Source organism: Lissotriton vulgaris, chromosome 8, assembly GCF_964263255.1.
Source record: "Lissotriton vulgaris chromosome 8, aLisVul1.2, whole genome shotgun sequence".
Taxonomy (NCBI): Eukaryota; Metazoa; Chordata; class Amphibia; order Caudata; family Salamandridae; genus Lissotriton; species Lissotriton vulgaris.
Window position 1 is genome coordinate 1,249,337,670 of NC_141696.1, and position 20,220 is coordinate 1,249,357,889.

The window sequence follows — 20,220 nt, forward strand, 5'->3', positions numbered from 1 at the left end:
CAAAACATGTGCTGGAAATGCGCGTCTGATGCGTGAAATCTGGGCCAGAGAAAGGGGGTATCTGGGAAGAAACGCTGCAGACGCGCCGGAGTTTGATATGCTCTGTGTAGTACGTAAAACTGAATATTTTTTAATCCTGCATTTCTGGACACTTTCTTGGGGAATTCCATAGCTCGTCCCCACTCCCCGTTGTGTAATTGTCTCCCAATTTCGCCCTCCCAAATGGCTCGAAGAGCATGCAGTGGTCTATTAATCAGTTCTTTAATGGCCTTATATAGCCAAGTAACCAGGTGGCGGCCTATCCCCATGTATAGTATGGTGTGAATGACCGGATGCATCGCTGGTTCACCCGCAGCAAGGTCAGAATGTGGGCGGAAACCCTCTATGAGTTGTCAGTGAGTTAAAAACTGCCCCGGAGGGAGATTGTATTCTTCCATGAGCTGCTCATAGGGGCAGAGATGTCCCATCCGTGAATAGCTCCTCCGCTTGGGTTATCTCGCGTTCCGTCCAAGCCCGGAGGGTAGTGGTCGTGAAGTAAGCCTCGCGTTTAGGCCAGCCAACTAGCGGCATTCGAGGGGAGTAAGTGTGGGCATATTTATACCTTGAAGGTGCAGAGTTTGACGTAAGGTTGGACATAATAACGTCATCAAAGAGTCTCAGTTGTTTGAAAACTCCATGAGTTCTTGGACAAATCAATATTCAAGCAAGAGGAAGTCCCTTCTCACCCGCCCGGTGACTGCTCCTCTTTCTCGAAGTAACTCACCGACTTCGCTAGCGACCAATACTCTCAAAGTGACAGACAGATTTTTCTGGGAGACTTTAATCTTCACTGGGGCTCCTTGGAAGACTCAGCTGCCAATAAGCTTGCCACTTTTCTCTCAGTTAATGATCTTATCCATTACTGCACAGAACCAACACACTCTTAGGCCTCAATTCTGGACCTTGTTACATCCAAAGCAGCTATGCTAACTGTTGCTATCCCTATTCCAGTAGACTGGTCCGACCACTTCCTCATCCCCTTCTCTCTTCACCTATATCACTCTGTAAGGACTACTGCCTGGTTCCGTTACACCAAAAACATTGACCTTGACATTCTTTGCGATTCTACTATGATATCACTTCCAATGTTAGACCCTAATTCGGATGTCAACGATCTTACCTCCCAATGCCTCCTCAGCCTTGCAGTCTTAATTGATAATGTTGCTCCACTTACAAAGCAAAAAGAAAAGGCCAATTCCTTTTGCTCCATGGTTCAATTAATCCCTTTATGAAGAAAGGAAGAACCTGAGAGTCCCGGAGAAACAATAGAGACAATCTACATTCACCACTAATCTCTCTACTCTGCGCTCAGCATGATCAAAATACCACAAACACATCTTCCATGAAAAGTGTCACACTTCAGAACCCTCCTCGACACAGCAAAAACAGACTCGAAAAACTATTTGACCTCATCAAAAAATATAAGCTGCTCTCCCCCAACCTTCAAGCCTGACGATCCTCCAAAGAAAGCAGCAGCATTCGCTATATTCTTTGATAAAAAAGTGAAATCACTGGTGGATCAGGTCATTCACTCTACCCCCCTAGAGGAGCGCAAATCCTGAGTCACTTGCAGAACTTTGACATCATCTTTGATGATGCCCTCTTCAAATGCATTCCTGAAACAAAACCCTCCAACCATTTGTTTTACCCCATCCAGAGTGACATCGCCATTGACTTCTACACCTCTACACCCATACTCTTTCCTATTGGACCAGTCTGGTTAACCTTTTCCCCAGTCAAGGCTCCCTTCCTGGTGCCCTTAAAACAGGACAGGTTACCCCACTTCTTATAAAACCCTACGCTGATGCAAATGACCTCAACAACTTCTGTCCCAACACCAACCTCCCTTTTCTTGCGAAAATCACAGCAATAGGTGTAGCGAAACAACTTTCCCAACATATTAAGGATAACAATCTTCTCGACTAATTCCAATCTGGTTTCTTGCAAGACTGCAGCTCTGAAACAGCCCTGCTGCAAGTGATTGACAATGCCCTTTGTGTACTTGACTCTGGGGAGTCTTGTCTCTGATCCTTCCAGACCTTTCTGCAGCCTTTGACATTGTTAATCCCAACACTCTCATAAACACTTTAAAATAGAGAATGGGCTTGTAAGGCACAGTGCTTAAATGGTTTGCTGTATTTCTCGCGGGCAGATCTCAAGTGATTAAAATAGCAAGCAGCCTTTCGTCTTCAATGGCGTTAGGTCAAGGCATCCCTCAAGGTTCTATACTCACACCCACTCTTTTCAATCTTTACTTGGAACCAATGGTAAATCTCCTTAGCTAAGTAAATCTGGGATACTTCTATGCTGATGACACCCACATCTACCTTAAGGTGTCTTCCGCACACAACATCTCATCCCTCAACACTACTCTCAACTCTATTCAAAACTGGATGTTAGCTCATCAACTAATTCGGAATCCCTCCAAAACTGAATTCCTCCTCCTCTCTACCTCACTCTCTCCTCTTCCTGGATTGATCAGCTGACTTTACTGAACAACAAACCAATCATTGTCGACAGTGCTAAATCCCTTGGGGTCATACTTGACAAAAGGCTCTATCTACACTCCCACATCAATTCCATTGCAAAGAATGCACATTACCAACTGTACATTCTCTGGGGGATTCAGTACTTCTTTCTGGAGCAAGACCTTAAAACCTTGGTCCAATCTCTGGTTCTCTCTAGATTGGACTATTGCAATTCTCTGCTTGCTGCATCCCAAATCCCACCTTTCCCCTCTCAAATCCGTACTCAATTCAGCAGCTTGTTTTGTATTTGGGGCCAAAAGAAGTGACCACATCACACCCATGCTGTGTTCTCTTCAATGGCTTCCCATCGAAGTAAGGTCAATCTACAAGACTGCCTGCATCACCCACAAAGCCTTGTACACTTCCTCCTCTCGATACCTGGCAAATAAACGTAAAATCTCTGGAGGCACTAAACGTTGACGCAATGCGGAAAGGTTACTGCTTGAGCCCCCCCCCTTCAAAAGGAAAAGATGGATGGCTCAATCCTTCTCAGGCAATGCGGTTATAATCTGGAACTCGCTTACTCCACTACTCCGTACCACCACCTCTACTCGGACTTTCAAAACTGACCTCAAATCTCTCCTCTTCCAAAGACACTTCCAGAATGAATACATCCCTTTTCATGTCCCTTAAGGAAGTTCTTACAATGTTGTAAATATGTAATCTATGCCTTTACAATCCTAATCCTAATGTCATTTTGAGTTTTGTGTGACTGCCATCTATTGTTTTATTTTACTTTTTCATCTATGAAGTAGAAAGTAATATGCTGTTCCTAGTTAGTTAAAACAGAGTCAGTTGAAGGGAATTCAAAGATTACTCGACCAAGGATGGTTCAGAGTTGGAAATCCGTTTTATTGGAATTTAGGGCCCTCACACGCCCAAATGGGTGTCATGCTTCATCATCGGCCTCGTCGGGTCGGTGCTACAATACCCGATGGGTTCCCAATGAGGGGCACATTGGCGGAGATCTTTTTCCCAATAGCCGTTTGGTGCCATAGGGTGATGGGCCTGGTGAGTGTAGATGACATAGGTGTATTAAATGTGTGAATTAAAACAGAATTGGGAGTACCAGCAACAAAAACTGTTATTCAGTGGGTCTCCTACCCTGAGTAAAAGAAAAACAAGAGGCGCAGGGCTGAGGTTATGTCTTAAATGAGGCACTCTTTTGTGTACAAGGTCAACATGTTTCTGTCAACAGTTGTAGCGTGGTGTTGGAGATGACCAGTCTCCAACACCACTCTCTCTCCTCCTCCTTCACGGCAGAAGTTGTAGACCATACAGCACTAACCTCTTCCAGGGGCTTGAGCACACCCCTCATATCTTCATTGCGACGCGACTACCAAATTATAAGATTTGTATTCACCTACTGTTATATGGAGGTGACATGACCCTTAGCTAGATGTGACCCTGGACACCTCAGGTTGTGATGTACTCAACATACCCAGAAATGATACTTACCCGTTGCAACCTCCTTGATCTCCATGGACTGATAGACCTCTGCCGTAATATCTTTCCACATGCTAAGGAATTCACTTTCTATTCTGCACTGCATAATTCTCTTTCCAGGGTGGATCATTGGCTGGTGATACAGGTGAAATCCTTGCCCTATACAATTTCCGATCATTCATCAGTCCTCTTTAGACCTGTCTTACAGGCATCCCAATACCATAGGCTACTTTGGCAATTCTGCCCTCTTTATTGCTGGAACTTGTTTTGAAAGATGAGATCTGGATGGAATTCCTAGAATACTTACACCTTAACACTGAGACAGTCTCAAAGTATGCCACCTTATGGGAGGCATTTAAAATGTACATCTGAGGGCAGGATATGTTCAAATATGCTGGGGTATTGAAAGATATTTGTTGACACCTTGCCCAGCTGGATGCCTTCTGCGGACCTTCGAGATCCACTCGAGCTTTGGGCCAACTGATGGCAGGCTGCAAAAGCAGACTCAGCTCTTGCAGCAGTTTAGGGATCTGTCTTCTAGAGAAGCATGTCACCTTGTGAAAAATGCCCTGGACAGACAGTACGGGTAGGGAGAGTGCAAAATACCTTATAAAATTGGCTCTGGTGGACCTGGATTAAATTTATATCAAAGGCAACATCCTCTCTTTAGAGAATGCGACCACCCTAGACATATTCATATATCCGCACTTAGAAGACACAGTGAAAGCCACGTGGCCAGAACTACCTCGGGAACCTGTTGACTTTCCACCTTTAACACCGTTTCTTACATCCACAGACACTACCCAATTGGTTGTTAAGTTGTACAGCCTGGTATCACAAATCCAGACAACCAAGACTGAAGACTTAGAGCGGAAGCCTGGTAGACCCCTATCCACAGAGCGGTGGTAGTACTGCTGTAAACAGACAAGTACTATGCATTACAGGAGTATGCAGCAACATTACAAATTCCTTCATAGGGACTACCTTAACCACCCAAACCACCACCCCCTCCCCAAATCGACATAGGATGAACCCTACACTTACATTCAGGTGCCTAAGCTGCAGACAGGACAATGGTGTTTCTAACATCTGGCCTGGGAATGCCCTCCCATGCTAAAGTATTGATGTGAGGTCCTGGGGGTGATATAAGACATAACGCAACACACACTATGGCAGATCCACTGATAGCCTTGTTGGGATATGTTAAGGAGAGCCCTTCTGGAGTTCGGTGCATCACAGCGATGGCCCTCCTGCTAGCCAAGTACAGAGTGGCAAAGACCCTGGGGACTGCTGGAACACCCAGTGTTCCTCAATAGTTAAAAGATAGGGCGATTTGTAATAATTGCATTGAAACTTATGCATGACTGCAACCACCCATGTCTCGTCCCTGAGATATATGGGAACCAGTCTTCTTCATATAGCGGCTGAGTCCTGATCGATCCAGTTGCAAGATTACTCCGACCAAGATACTGAGCCCCCCTGCTATCCAACATCCCTGCACTAGCAGTTCAGCTCGTTGACTTGTATGGTTTTGACTGTGCCCTAAATATATATGGATAACATGTAACTGTTTCATTATGTCTGCAGATGCCCAATGCAACTGTTCATCTTCATTACCTCCCATGCGTCCCGTACGGTACAGTATGGTTATAAGATCTATACTACATGTCTTAACTGGGGATACTATTCTCCTTTTCCTGTTGCATGATCATGGAGTGTTGATGAGTTGTATTTGTATGATTGCTAATAAAAAAACGTAATACATAAAAAATAACAAAGCAAAATGACAAGGGAGTGACATTTGCTATTCTAACTCCAAGCATTAAGGAACATGTTCCTGTTTCAGGGGGGAGGGGATTAAAGTTTCTATTCTGACGCCGGGCCTGTTCAAAAATAGTTTATTCATGCTATGGTCAGGGTCCCCAGATAATCCATACCCCATCAAGGTCTTTAAACAACGTTTTCTCGTGATTGAAAAACACCTCTTATTGGCTAGCAACACATTGCTAAGATCTGGTCTGATTCCTAAACAAGTTAAGAAAGGGGTGGTTAAACCTCTGTTAAAAAATAATGATTAAATGCTAATGACCTTATTAAACATTTCAGGCCTAATACCTCGCTGTCGTTAAATGGCCAAGATGGAAAAAACACATTTTGCCAACACGGCCAGCATTATGTAAAGGTGCACTGTCCCTGTTTGTGCCACGGCGTTTCTTTCACCAGGTGCAGCTGGCACAGACAGAAATAGTGCATCCTATTACAGGTAATGCACTACCCCCAAGGCAATCGTAATTTCATGGCTGCCCTGGGAGCAGAGCATTGCTGAAAGATAGAGTGTCTGTTGAAGGAGTTGCTCTTTCTTTCTCAGTGCAGCTGGCATAATGCCTATGTTACAAAGGCGAACAGAGACAGTGAGGGACTGCACCTGCCTTCAGGGAAATGGCAGGGGTGTCCAAGGGACCCTTTTAGAGGGTGCCTTCTAGGGGGCGCATTCTGCAACTGGCACAACCTCTTTGTGGCACACAGAGAGTGTGCCTTATAACACTCGCTTTGCCTCTGCTCCTTTCACAGGTGCAGAGGCAAAGTGCCTAATTTGCATTTTGCCACGCTCCCATTCAAAAGGAACAACACCCATTTAGGATTGCTTTGGCTCTACATGAGTGCCCAGGACTGTGCACGTTCTGCTGTTGTGTGTTTGTGTGCGGGAATACAAATTCATTTAGTCTAAAACCATATGAATTATTGGGTTAACCACCAGAAAAAGAGGCGTGTTCATCAGAGTGTGGCAGATTACTATTGCTCCCTGGTCTTGTAATTCTATCAGGGCTTCTTTTATATTGTGCTTCACTTCTGGCTTGAATGGATACTAGGCTTTAACATGTGTTTCACTCAGAGGAATCACATGTGGCATAGAGTCTTTATCTCACCCTGATTGATTACTATACAACGTTGGTGCTCGTTTCAATCAATCAATCAATCAATCAGTAACTTAACTAGCCTAGACAGTTGGACCCCCATCCTGACAACTTCTACTAATACTTATGCCTTTAACGAATTCCCTGAAATATCACTGCTGGAAGTTCAGAAATTATTTTCTGATATTAAAAGCGGAAGCCCGGCAGACCTACTTCCAGCCAGACTTATGGGTCCGCTGGGGAGTTTACTAGGTCCTGATGTGCAGAGACTGGTAAACCTATCACTGGCATCTGGAGTGGTCCCATTGGCCTGGAAAAAAGCCCTAGTTAGACCTATTAGGAAGAATACATCTATTCCTTGGTCTAACATGTCCAACTTGAGGCCTATTTCCCTTCTACCTTTCCTAGGGAAAATCATCGAAAAGCACACCAATAAGCACCTATCTACCTACCTAGAACATTCTGGTAGTCTCGATCCCTCGCAGTCAGGTTTCAGACCTAAATTTAGTACTGAAACAGCTTTAATGTCGGTAACTGACGACCTACGGTTATACCAGGACAGAGGCTATTCTGTTGTCCTGGTGTTACTGGATCTATCGGCAGCGTTCGATACGATTTCCCACACCATCTTGATCGAACGACTGTCTGCGAGTGGAATCGGCGGAAGGGCACTGGACTGGATCAGAAGCTTTCTCTCCAATCGCACCCAATCTGTCACCATGGGTGACTTTAAATCGGAGGAAGTTAGCATTTCCAAGGGGGTTCCACAGGGCTCATGTTTGAGCCCAACGCTATTTAACACCTATGTGGCCCCCTTGGCAGATGTTACTAGAGCTTTTGGTTTCTGTCCAGTGTCCTACGCGGACGATACGCAACTGCTCTTCCCTTTTAAAACTCTCACCTCGGATATTTTACAATCTTTTTCCGATGGGATGAAGGCAGTTGCAAGGTGGATGTCATCCAACTTTTTACAATGCAATGTTGGAAAGACAGAGGTGATGCTCTTTGGTGAAGCCAGGATTCAATGGTCCCCTGAATGGTGGCCCTCTGAATTGGGGCCGGTCCCTGTGCCAAAAACTATGGTCAAGAACTTGGGTGTCAGACTTGAACCAGAGCTAACCATGAAGCAAAATGTTAACATCACTGTAGGAGCATGCTTTCATGTGATTGGCCTCCTTCGTAAAATCTTTCCTTTCCTCCCTGATTCTCATAGGAAAACTCTGGTTCAGGCTCTGATCATTAGTCGGCTTGACTATTGTAACGGCCTTCTGGCAGGTGCAAACGAGGAGGTTTTGGACCGTTTGCAGGTGGTGCAAAACACGGCAGCTAGGCTGGTGTTAAATGCACCCCCTAGATCCCCCTCCAGACCGTTACTTCATGAGCTTCACTGGTTGCCAATACGTCAACGAGTGAAGTTTAAAACATGTTGTACTATACACAAGGGCCTCAACCAATTGGGACCTGAGTATTTGGCGAACAAATTTATTCCTTATGTTCCCATCCGTGCCCTTAGATCTAGTGACCAATTGCTACTAAATGTTCCCAAGATCACGAAAACCAGGTTGGGTGGAAGAGCATTATCTGTTGTGGGTCCCAAATTGTGGAACTCACTTCCGTTGTCACTAAGGCAATGTAATGACCACTGTCAATTTAGAAAACATTTAAAAACGTTTTTGTTTGGCTCATTTTAAAGTGTTCCTTGTTTACAGCACTTTTAACTATGCGCTCCCTTTTTCAGTTTTGCACCGGCAGTTACAGCGCGGAGATACTCCCTTGGGAGTTTATTCATAGCGCTATATAAGCCCATAAATAAATAAATAAATAAACTTGTAAAGCGCACTACATACCCGTGAGGGTCTCAAGGCGCTGAGGGGAGAGGGGTGCAGCTACTGCTCGAAGAGCCAGGTCTTGAGGAGTCTTCTGAAGGCGAGCAGGTCTTGGGTCTGCCATAGATGGGTGGGGAGGGTGTTCCAGGTCTTGACGGCGAGGAAGGAGAAGGATCTGCAGCCAAAGGTCGTTCGTTAGATGCGCGGGGCGGGGGCGAGGCTTGCGCAGCTGAGCTGGCGGGCGGGAGTGTGGAAGTTGAGTCTGCTGTTCAGATAGGCTGGTCCGGTGATGTGGAGTGCTTTCTGTGTGAGGAGCTTGAAGGTGATCCTCTTGTTGACGGGGAGCCAGTGCAGATCTCTTAGGTGGGGGTGATGTGGCTGTGCCGCAGGATGTTGATGATCAGGCGGGCGGAGGCGTTTTGGATACATTGTAGCCGTCGTAGGTGTTTGGCCGAGATTCCTGCGTAGAGTGCGTTGCCGTAGTCCAACCTGCTGCTGACGAGGGCCTGGGACACTGTTCTTCTGGTTTCGGTCGGGATCCACTTGTAGATCCTGCGAAGCATGCAAGGGTGTTGTAGCAGGAGGAGGAGATGGAGTTGACCTGCTTCGACATGGAGATGGAGGAGTCGAGGATGAATCCTAGGTTTCGTGCGTGGTCGGTGGGTGTGGGTGCTGTTCCCAGTATGGTCTGCCACCAGGAGTCATCCCAGGCGGAGGGGGTGGGGCCGAGGATGAGGACCTCCGTCTTGTCCGAGTTCAGTTTCAGGCGGCTGCTCCCCATCCACTCAGCGACGGCCTTCATTCCCTCGTGGAGGTTGGTTTTGGCAGTGTGTGGGTCTTTGGTGAGGGAGAAGATGAGTTGGGTGTCGTCGGCGTAGGAGATGATGTTCAGGTCGTGTTGGCGGGCCACTTGTGCGAGGGGGGGCCATGTAGATGTTGAAAAGGGTCGGGCTGAGGGATGAACCATGGGGTACGCCGCAGATGATGTTGGTGGCTTCGGATCGGAAGGGTGGGAGGTGGACTCTCTGGGTTCTGCCAGAGAGTAAGGACGCGGTCCAGTCCAGGGCCTTCTCCTGGATTCCGGCTTCTTGGAGGCGTGTCCTAAGTATGCGGTGGTAGACCATGTCGAAGGCGGCTGACAGGTCCAGGAGGATGAGGGCTGAAGTTTCACCATTGTCGAGTTGGCTCCTGATGTCGTCTGTGGCGGCGATGAGTGCTGTCTCAGTGCTGTGGTTTCGTCTGAATCCAGACTGGGATGGGTCTAAGATGTTGTTGTCCTTGAGGTGGCGGGTCAGTTGTATGTTGGCGATTTTCTCGATGACCTTAGCCGGGAACGGGAGCAGGGAGATGGGCCGGAAATTCTTGAGGTCCTTGGGGTCCGCCTTGGGCTTCTTGAGGAGGGCGTTGATTTCGGCATACTTCCAGCTTTCCGGGAAGGTCGCTGTGTCGAAGGAGATGTTGATGACCTTCCGTAGTTGGGGTGCCATGGTCACGTCTGCTTTGTTGAATGCGTGGTGTGGGCAGGGGTTTGATGGTGATCCTGAATGGATGGAGTTCATGACTTTGCGTGTTTCTTCGTCATTCACGTGGGACCAGGAGGTCAGCTGGTTGGTGCAGGTGGGGATGGGGTAGGGTCTGCCGTCGTGGGGGTGGTCGAGGTGTTGAAGCTGTCATGGATGTCAGCGATCTTGCGATGGAATAAGGTGGCTAGTGAGTCGCACAGATCTTGCGAGGGCGGGATGTCGTTGGTGTTGGCGCTGGGGTTGGAGAGTTCCTTTACTATGCTGAAGAGCTCTCTGCTGTTGTGTGCGTTGTTGTCCAGGCGGGCTTTGAAGGAGGATCTCTTGGCTGTTCTGATGAGTTGGTGATGTCTGCGGGTGGCATCCTTGTGGGCTGCGTGGTTGTCCGGTGTGTGATCGTGGAGCCATTTCTTCTCCAGTTTTCGGCATGTGCGTTTAGAGGTCTGGAGCTCTTCTGTGAACCAGGCGGCTTTCTTGCTGGAGTGGTTGTTGGAGGGCTTCTTGAGCGGGGCGAGAGTGTTGGTGCAGTCATCAATCCACTGTCTGAAATTGCGGGCGGCGGTGTCAGAGTTGGTGGGGTCGGTGGGTGTGTTCTTGGCGAGGGTGGAGGTCAGCTGTTCTTCGGTGACTTTACTCCAGCAGCGGCGGGGTAGCTGTTGGGTGCGGTGGTATGTGGTGGGTTTCTTGAAGGTGAAGTGGATGCAACGATGGTCGGTCCAGTGGAATTCAGTGGTGTGGTTGAAGGCAACGTGGGTGCTTGTGGAGAAGACGGGGTCAAGCGTGTGTCCAGCGGCGTGGGTGGGTTCGGTGACGAGTTGTCAGAGGCCGAGGTTGGAGAGGTTGTTGATCAGAGTGGTGGAGTTGGCGTCATTGATGTTCTTGAGGTGGAAGTTCAGGTCCCCAAGGAGGATGTAGTCCGTGGAGGCGAGTGCGTGGGTGCTGGCGAGGTCGTCGATGAAGTCGCTGAATAGAGCCCGGGGGCCGGGAGGCCTGTAGATGAGTGTTCCTCTGAAGGTGGTGTTGGGGTCGGTGTGGATCCGGAAGTGCAAGTGTTCGGCGGAGTTGAGGGTGTCGTCTAGGTGGGTGTAGACCTGGAGGGTGGATTTGTGGACGATGAATAGGCCTCCTCCAATTCCGTTGGTGCGGTCTCTGCGGGAGATCTTGTAGCCATTTGGGATGGCTATGGCGATGTCGGGTGCCGAGGAGTCGTTCCACCAGGTCTTGGCCAGGAAGGCCACGTCTGGGGTGGAGGTGCCGATCAGGTCCCACAGCTCGATGGTGTGTTGGCGTGCGGAGCGGGTGTTGAGGAGTGTGCAGCGGAGGTGGTTGTGTCCAGTCCTTGGATGTTTGGAAGTTCTGTAGCATCTGAAGTTGCAGGTGTGGCAGGAGAAGGATCTGCGGGTGTGTTTCGGGGTGGCCTGGAAGCAGCGGTGGTCTCGGCCGGTGTTGAGAGCGTGGTGGGTGTTGGTGTCGTCCCGGAGTCTGGTGTCGTGGTGTGCTCGATGGTCAGGGGTTCTGGCGCTGGGCATGGTCCAGGCGGCCGGGCGCAGACGGGCTGCCTCCGGCGTGCCATTGCGCGCCTGTTGCGCGCGTATCGGTCGGCATAGGCAGGGGAGGGGGCGGGAGCAGTGAGGGGCGGGAGAGGGCTGGATTGGTGGGCGGGGCCGCGAATGCAGCCGCAGCGGGAAACTGCGTGGGAGCCTGGCGGTTGTAACGGGGTGCAGGTGCGGCGAGTTTAACAAAAACAGGGTACAGAAAGGAAGGTGGCACAAATGCAAAGTAAGAGCAAAGTACAAAATGTACCCAGAAAAGCAGGAGCGGTAGAAGCCGAGCGGGCTGCTGGCTGAAACCTCGGGCTCACAGAAGAGCTGTGGCCGGGAGCGGGCTGCGGAGGGGAGTGCTGACCTTGACCGGGTCGAGGCTTCACACGCGCTCCTCCGCACCGGTCGGCATAGGAAGGGGAGGGAGGCGGGAGCAGTGAGGGTGGGGCCGGGCTAGATCGGTGGGCGTGGCCGCAAGGGCAGCAGCGGTGGATACGGCGTGGGAGGCTGGCGGGGGTAACAGGGTGCAGGTGTGGCGAGTTTAACAAAAACAGGGTACAGAAAGGAAGGTGGCACAAATGCAAAATAAGAGCAAAGTACAAAATGAACCCAGGAAGGCAGGAGCGGTAGCCGCCGAGTGGGCTGCTGGCTAGAACCTGGGGCTCACAGAGGAGCTGTGGCCGGGAGCGGGCTGCAGAGGGCAGTGCTGACCTTGACCGGGTCGAGGCTTCACCCAGGTTTTAATGACTACTCTCTTGCATTTTTGTCCCTGAGGTACTAAGGAAGACAATGCTCCAAGTATTGCTTCTCCACACGATACATGGCATCTGCTTATATTGCTACATCACAAACTCTGTCAGCTGAATTTGCATGTCCATCTTGCGTTTCTTTCTGAATGTATACATTTGCCAATGTTGAGTTACTCCTTGAGAGTCTGACAAATTCATGTGCTGGTCTAAAAATGCGTTTGCTCACATCCCCATTCTGCTAAGTGATTAATATTTTATGTAACGTGTTCTTTTTTTACAGTGGTCAAGGCTGCCACTTTCTTGTTTTTAAAATTAACCGTTGAGTCTAAACCTTTCTCTTTATTCTTCACTTTACTTCCAGCGCGGCCCACCGCACTTAGCTCAGCCTGCTGCCTGCCAAGACTGACTACAACCTTCGAATTATCTGTTCCGCTCCTCGAAAATACATTCCTGCCTACTAGTTTAAGTAAACATCCCCCCAGCTGCAGAGCAGAAGGGCCGGCCTCACTGTCTCCATGCAAGTAATTCATAGCCTCTGTTACCATGCTCCCATGGAAGGCCCATGCCCCCACGCTTCTCATGCAGACACTTAGGCGCTTATACACGCACTCACAGTCAGTATAGAATAGCTTCTGCCCCAGAGACCTTTTCCGTTCAGATAATATGGTTCCCAAACATCAGATATCAGATATGATAGAAGTACGAGTTGATCTGACATGCCAGACTTCTGTCTCTTTCCGCTAGTGTAAATGTCAAATCCCCTGCACCCTCCAGTTTCACGTCAATCACACGTCATGCAGCTGCGCGCGCATCCAAGCCTCCGATTTCTGCTGACATTGCAACATTTCGGTTTTGTGCCACCCACTTATGACACCTACCTGTGACGTTTCTAGCACACACCTCTAGTTCACGCCTAGTTCACGCCTTCTGATTACGTACCATTAACACGTGAATGCTGTTATCTTGTCTTCTCTCAGCTGTTACGCCTACTATATTGGTTTCTATGATGTGATTTAAGTATATAAGCTAGGTATTGTCAATAACATATTGCTCTATCCCTTCCTGAACCCCTTGTGGTTGCAGGAACATGATATCCAGTTCCGGAACGATTCCTTTTTAAGGAATAAAACCCCTAAGAACTCTAACACCACGGACTCTGTTTTTTTCTTTCCGATTGAGTTATTATTGATTAAGTACTTACCTGCATAGAAATTAAGACGGTAAATTAAATATTTACGACATATTGTAAGAAATTGGAGTATTTGTTGAAGGTAGTGAGAACCACTTCAGAGCATAATCACAATTCTTGTCATGGTGAACCACGAAAGTCACTGAATAAAACTGTGTTTAACCTTCTGATGACTTGATAAAAAAGTACTCAGGCTTAACATAAAGGCAATATGTAAAGTATTTATGCAGCACTCAAACTGTTATATCCCATATGGGTACCCCAATATAGGCTCAGGTAACATCGTATCCTTTCACCTGTACTCTCCCCTACATTACACACATAACGGCTCTTGGGGACTGACCTTTTACCTAGATATGACAATGCATACAGACCACGAGATTTTCGCTGGGGAAAGACTCATACATTATGAATGAGGATTCTTGGAAACTCAGCAGGACTGTATGATATCTATGTATAAAGTTAATTCTCAACATCATCCTAAGTCCGACAAGTGGCACAGCAAGGTAGAACCCCCGGGGAGACCTTTGGCTATATAAACATCACATCTTGATGAGGCAAACAGAGACAGTCAGGATTTCCATGCCAACACACTGTCGCAAGACACTGATGCTCCTGCATGCAGATATTCCAGCTCGCAGTGGTCTAACATGTCCAACTCGAGAACAAGACAGGGTCCCACAATCTCTCACTTCAGGTAATGGGATTGACGTTATCCTAGAGGGATTCTTGGCTTCACACCTACATACATGCTAGGTACACCTAGGTACATCAAGTTAGGGTAGCATTGTAGGAGTACGTATTTTATTGTCATGTATTTTATATACTTTTATTCACGGTTATAGCAAAATGTTAGAAATGTCCCATCCTTTTACTTTCCTAGTGCTTCAAATCATTTACATCTGTAACTGTCTGATGGTTGTTTCAGCACACCTATTTTACACTAGAATAACGTCCATAACGTTTATTCTGTGTATCTCTCTGAGTCTAAGTGAGCACGAGTGAATGAGCGAAAAGTAGTACAATTTTCCTTGGTCTTGAGGGATCAGGATTGTCAGGTTCGAGAGTTGCCAAGAACTATTCTCTCCTTGGTAAGAGGAGTTTCTAGTGGCACTCTGAGCTAGCTGGTATACAGGCCAACGGGGTGTCTAGAAACAGTCTGACACCAATCCTACAGTGTATGTTGTTTAAACGCACAGATCCTATATAGGTTTTAAGGAACTACACGACATGGCACCACCAACGTTGGTTGGGTACTTATTTAACAGTAAAATCTGAGTAGTTCAGTTGCGCTATTCCCAGAGACCCCTACTCACATTTTCCGAGAGCCGTCTGGAGTGGGAGGGTACAAAAATCCACCACAGCTGAGTAGGCAAAATCCTATGTATTGACTGTTGGTTAATTAAGCTTGAAGGACGAGTTGTTCCTATTTGTGCATAACACCTTATTTTAGTTGCGTGAAAAGAACTCTTCTTACTAAAAACAATGACTCGGCAACAGGATAATGCTTTGCATAAGCTAAATCTCTCAGTCGCAGAAGAAGATACAGATACAGATACAAATTACAGAAAAAGTTAGAAATGCTATCACCCTAAAGCTAGCTTCATATGGTTTGACAGGTAAGGGTGGGCCAGTAACCTTTGTGATTGAGGCACACAAATCATTTAGAACAGAGGTATTCTATTCATGGGTTACCTTCCCACAAGCAAATGCACGAACAAGGAAATTTCATAACAACACAGAAGATGACATACCGAACGAATATTCTCAGTTTGAGGACATTAAAGTTCCGCTCACTTACCAGATGCATTTATACTGGTTTAAAGGCGCCCCTTCCCCATACAAGAAATAAAGTAAGACTCGGCCTGCTCGGAAGAGACGGAGCAACATGGCCAGCAGTAGCGGCCTACACTCCACATCCTGACATTGAAATGATGCCAGTAGGGGACTTACTTACACACCATAAATAATTAATAAAACATTACAGAAATATGACAGTTTGTGATGAGAACACTCACACTTCAGCAGGCAACGGCTATACCAAATGGTCTAATTCAAACATCAACAACAAAAATGACACCGCAAATGTTACACACAGTGATGGGTAAAATGCCCACTAAACGTGAACAAATGCTATTCTGGGTGGCTCAAAAAATAACACAGCTGGAGGCGGTATTTCCAAACACCAGCCCTCAAGAAAAACACAGAATGTTAAAAATTTGCTTGCCCTTGGGGATAACGCCCCCGATAGAGGATTGTACCTCTTGGGGAACAGTTTTTGCTGCCATATATTTGCACTGACTACACTTTCTCTTTTTCTCACTCACACACACCATCGGCAAGGAACAAAAGAACTCCGCCAAAAGAGTGCCTTTCGGCTTTCCGTCAGACATTGCAGTGCCGGTCTGACGAGGAGCAGTGAGCCGATGATGAAACTGGACATCCTACAGTCAAGGTGTGTTTCACACCTAACGCTCTGGGTGTGTGAGGCTCTCTAGTTCCGACAAGGGAACTTCCCTAGTTCCCTGACTCTGCACTTCTTTTTCCTCTCCACACTATTGCACTCTCCCCGGGGAACTTTGTACCCTTCTGTGTGCTCTATACTAGGACATGTACACTGGACCCCATTAAATATCGTCCTACCTCCGTTCCTCTTGTTGTTTCAAATATATGCGTGGGCCTGTCCCACGGAACCACTTAGGTTACCTCCAGCCACAATTCGCTGTGAGGTCCAACGGGTACCCAGAATTAATTACTGCATTCTAGCGTACCCCTTATCCCGATAACCCTACCCTACACTCCTCTCGATTGTATTCCCCTGGTTGATCGTCCCATGATGGAGGACATCCCAGACATTAGTTTCGATGAGGAAGCTATAGCCGAAGCCTTGAGTTCAGCACCCTCGCTCCTTGGAGCTTCAGAAGCAGCCGCAACAGGCTCTTCCAATGATGATTGGACAACACTCACGATCCTGAAAAAGGAATGGCTCAGAATAACCATACACGGAGTCATTATGACCGAGTACCTGAGAGTTAACATCGCCCCTCAGGGACTCATAGTTAACATCTTCCCCAGACTTTTCCTTGAGGACACCCAGTTCAAGGGGGACTGGTGCCAGGTTTCCTGGAAATGTACGAAAGACCTTCTATTTTTAATTGTCAAGACAGCTAAAAGACTGGCAGATGCTTTGCTGGATAAAATCACAGCAATAGAGACGACAATGAAGGCAGCTGTCAATAAGAACTTTAAGACAGGCTTCACTTCTAAACTTGCTGAAATCAACCAGGAGATTGCTTATAATCAAGAGTATCTCCTAAAACAGAAACTGGCCAAACTTCAAAAAGACGTGGCAAGGTTTGAAAAAGAGAAAGTGTATCCCTACCTCAAGGAAGGATATGCTAATAAGAAAGCCGGGTACTCTTCAGACAAAAACTCTGGCACTGGCAGTCGTAGAGGGTCGTCAAGCAGTGACTCTAGTGGGAGCACTACACCTAATAACAACCGCCAGCAACGTCGCCCAAACTGGAACTGAGGTTACCATCAAGGACCCATGTTCCAAGGACCACCCCAAATGTTGCCCACGTGGCAATACCCTTTCTACCCGCAGGGACCCCCACAATTCTATCCACTGAATCCCCTTTTTCACGACAGAGGTTGGGGCAGAGGAAAAGGGCGCAAGCGGGGAGGTGTAAGAGGGGTGCAGTGGCAAGAACAGCCATCAACATCTGCCCCAATGGAAACCAGGAGTGTAACCAGGGGAAGGAGAGCCTGTTAGTCAACCTCTCTAGTAGAGTACTCAATTCGACTGAAATGGGTATCCTTGAGAAGGGTTTAGGCTCTGTTCCCACCCCCACCCCAGATAACTTCACGGAAATGTGTGAGATAAAACAGCTTTTCCACAAAGTACGCCACAGGGCCTTCTTCCAAGATCAACCAGCAACTGAAAAGACTGACACAGGGCTCCGTAACCCCTCCACTTTCACCCCAACAGACGGGATGGTCCCACCATAGGTGTTGACATTTGAGAGGGCAGTAATTAGGTCCCTGGAGAACAAACCACAGACCAGTAGCTTCAACAACCTGAGTAGAGCTGAAAGACAGGCAGTCTTAGCTCTGGGGAGTGACACCTCCATCGTCATTAAACAAGCCGACAAAGGGGGAGCCACGGTTATACAAGATGACACTGACTATGACATAGAGTGCAAGCACCAACTAGCCAACACCATCCACTACAGACCCCTACCGGCAGATCCGACAAGCAGGTTGACCACAGACATCTCTAGTCTGATCATTGAAGGCGAGACCAATGGCTGGATCTCGAAACACGAAGCGGAGTTCCTCTTGGCTACGGACCCAGTGGTCCCTTACTTCTATACCGTGCCGAAGATCCATAAAGGTACTAGTCCAGTCCCGGGGAGACCTATCGTCTCTGGAATTGGCTCATTATTGGAGCAGCTGTCTAAATTTTGTGACGTGTTCCTCCAGCCTATTGTGAAGAAAATACCCTCCTTTCTGCAGGACACAAGGGATGTCCTGCGCCTCATTGACTCCATCGAAGGTAGAGAGGAAGTGGACCTCCTCCTCACGCTTGATGTGGAAGCTTTGTATACGAATATTCCCCAAGCAGCCACACTAGAAGCTGTGGAAACTGCCTTAATGCAGGAGGAATGGTCCTCACCTACACCAATACCGTTCATCATGGCCTGCGCGAGTATTGCCCTAACAGAAAACTTTTTTCAATACGATCACAGATGTACCATCAAATCAGGGGCACTTCAATGGGTTCAACCTTTGCTCCTAGCATTGCCTGTATTTATATGGCAGCCTTTGAGAACCAATTCATCTACCCTGAATCCAACCCCTTCAGACAACATCTTACATTGTGGCGTCGTTACATAGACGACATCCTGATATTATGGAAAGGTGACCGCGATAGCTGCACTCAATTCTGCACATGGATCAACCAACAGAATCCATACCTTAAATTTACAGGCTCCATGTCTGAGACAGCCTCCCCTTTCTTGACCTCACTATACGGCTGGGACCAGCCGGTCTGAGCACTACCCTTTTCCGCAAGGGCACGGACAAAAACAGTCTTCTCCTGTTCAATAGCCATCACCCAAGAGCACTACGCGAGAATCTACCCTTCGGCCAATTCCTGAGGTTGCGTAGATACTGCTCTTCTAGAGATGACTATAGGCAAGAAGCTAATATCCTCCAACATAAACTGCAGGATAGAGGGTACCCCACTAAACTGATACGTGACTCCACCAAGAGAGCACTAAACAACCATAGGGAGGCCCTCCTTGAAGTACACCAAAAGGAGCGTGATGACCTAATCACTTGCGTCACCAGTTTTACCAGAAACTCCAACTTTATCAAAAAAACTGTGAACAAACATTGGGGCATTCTTAACTCAGGGGGCGTTGAGTTACCCAAACCGAGGTTCGCTTTTAAACGGACAGCCAACCTTAAAGACTCCCTGATACATACACGTCCGAAGAAACAACACAGCAGTGGACAGCAGACATTGTGGCACCTCCCCCACATAGTTGGACACTACCCTTGTGGCGGCTGTGCAGTGTGTCCTCAGTCCAGACAATGTAAAGAAATCAAGCTCACCGATTCCTTTACGTGGCTACTTAACAGACACACCAATTGTCTCAGTACTAAATGCATCTACCTCCTGATTTGTCCTTGCAACAAATTTTATGTAGGTATGACTATGAGACAAGTGAAGCTCAGAATAACGGAGCACAAAAGCAATATACGGTGCTCCAGGACCCACACAAGACTGTATGAACACTATCAACTACACAATCACTCTGCAGACAGCATCCAGTGGTTAGTGCTCGAGTCCCAACCAGCCATGACCAGGCAGGCACTGTTCAGGCTTGAACAGAGATGGGTGTACCGCCTTCAGCTTGATGCAGTAGGGCTCAACGATGCAGTCCCCTGGGCAACCGTTTCCAGATGACACCTCCTAGCTAGCTCCTGTACCTACCCATCCAATACATTACAGACACCCTAGCCCGGCACAGGCCATCCCACTACATTGCCGATCCGCCCTGCCGGAGGGTCTCTGCCCTACCCTTGATGATCTACAAACGAGGTATCCTTCCCTTTTTAAAATCCTATTCATTCTTCTCCAAATACCTGAATGATCTCCATCATGTAATAGCAACTCAGTGCTACTGCTAGCCCAAAGCAGACCACGCATCCGCTGTCTGCCAGCTACAGCGACTTTTCCAATATGGCCGCCAAGTTTGCCATTAGTGCCGGGCAACTGCTCTAGTCCTTGTGCTTCCTGGGCGCATGCGCATGACGCGCGGAAGGCGCCACCAATCCCGCGGCGCTTTGGAAAGGTAACAGACAGCCTTCATAAAGATGTACCCGACCGGGACACACCACCAGCTGCTCCGCACCCTGACCAAGTGCCGCGAGCGTGAGGGGTAGGTGTCTCCGCC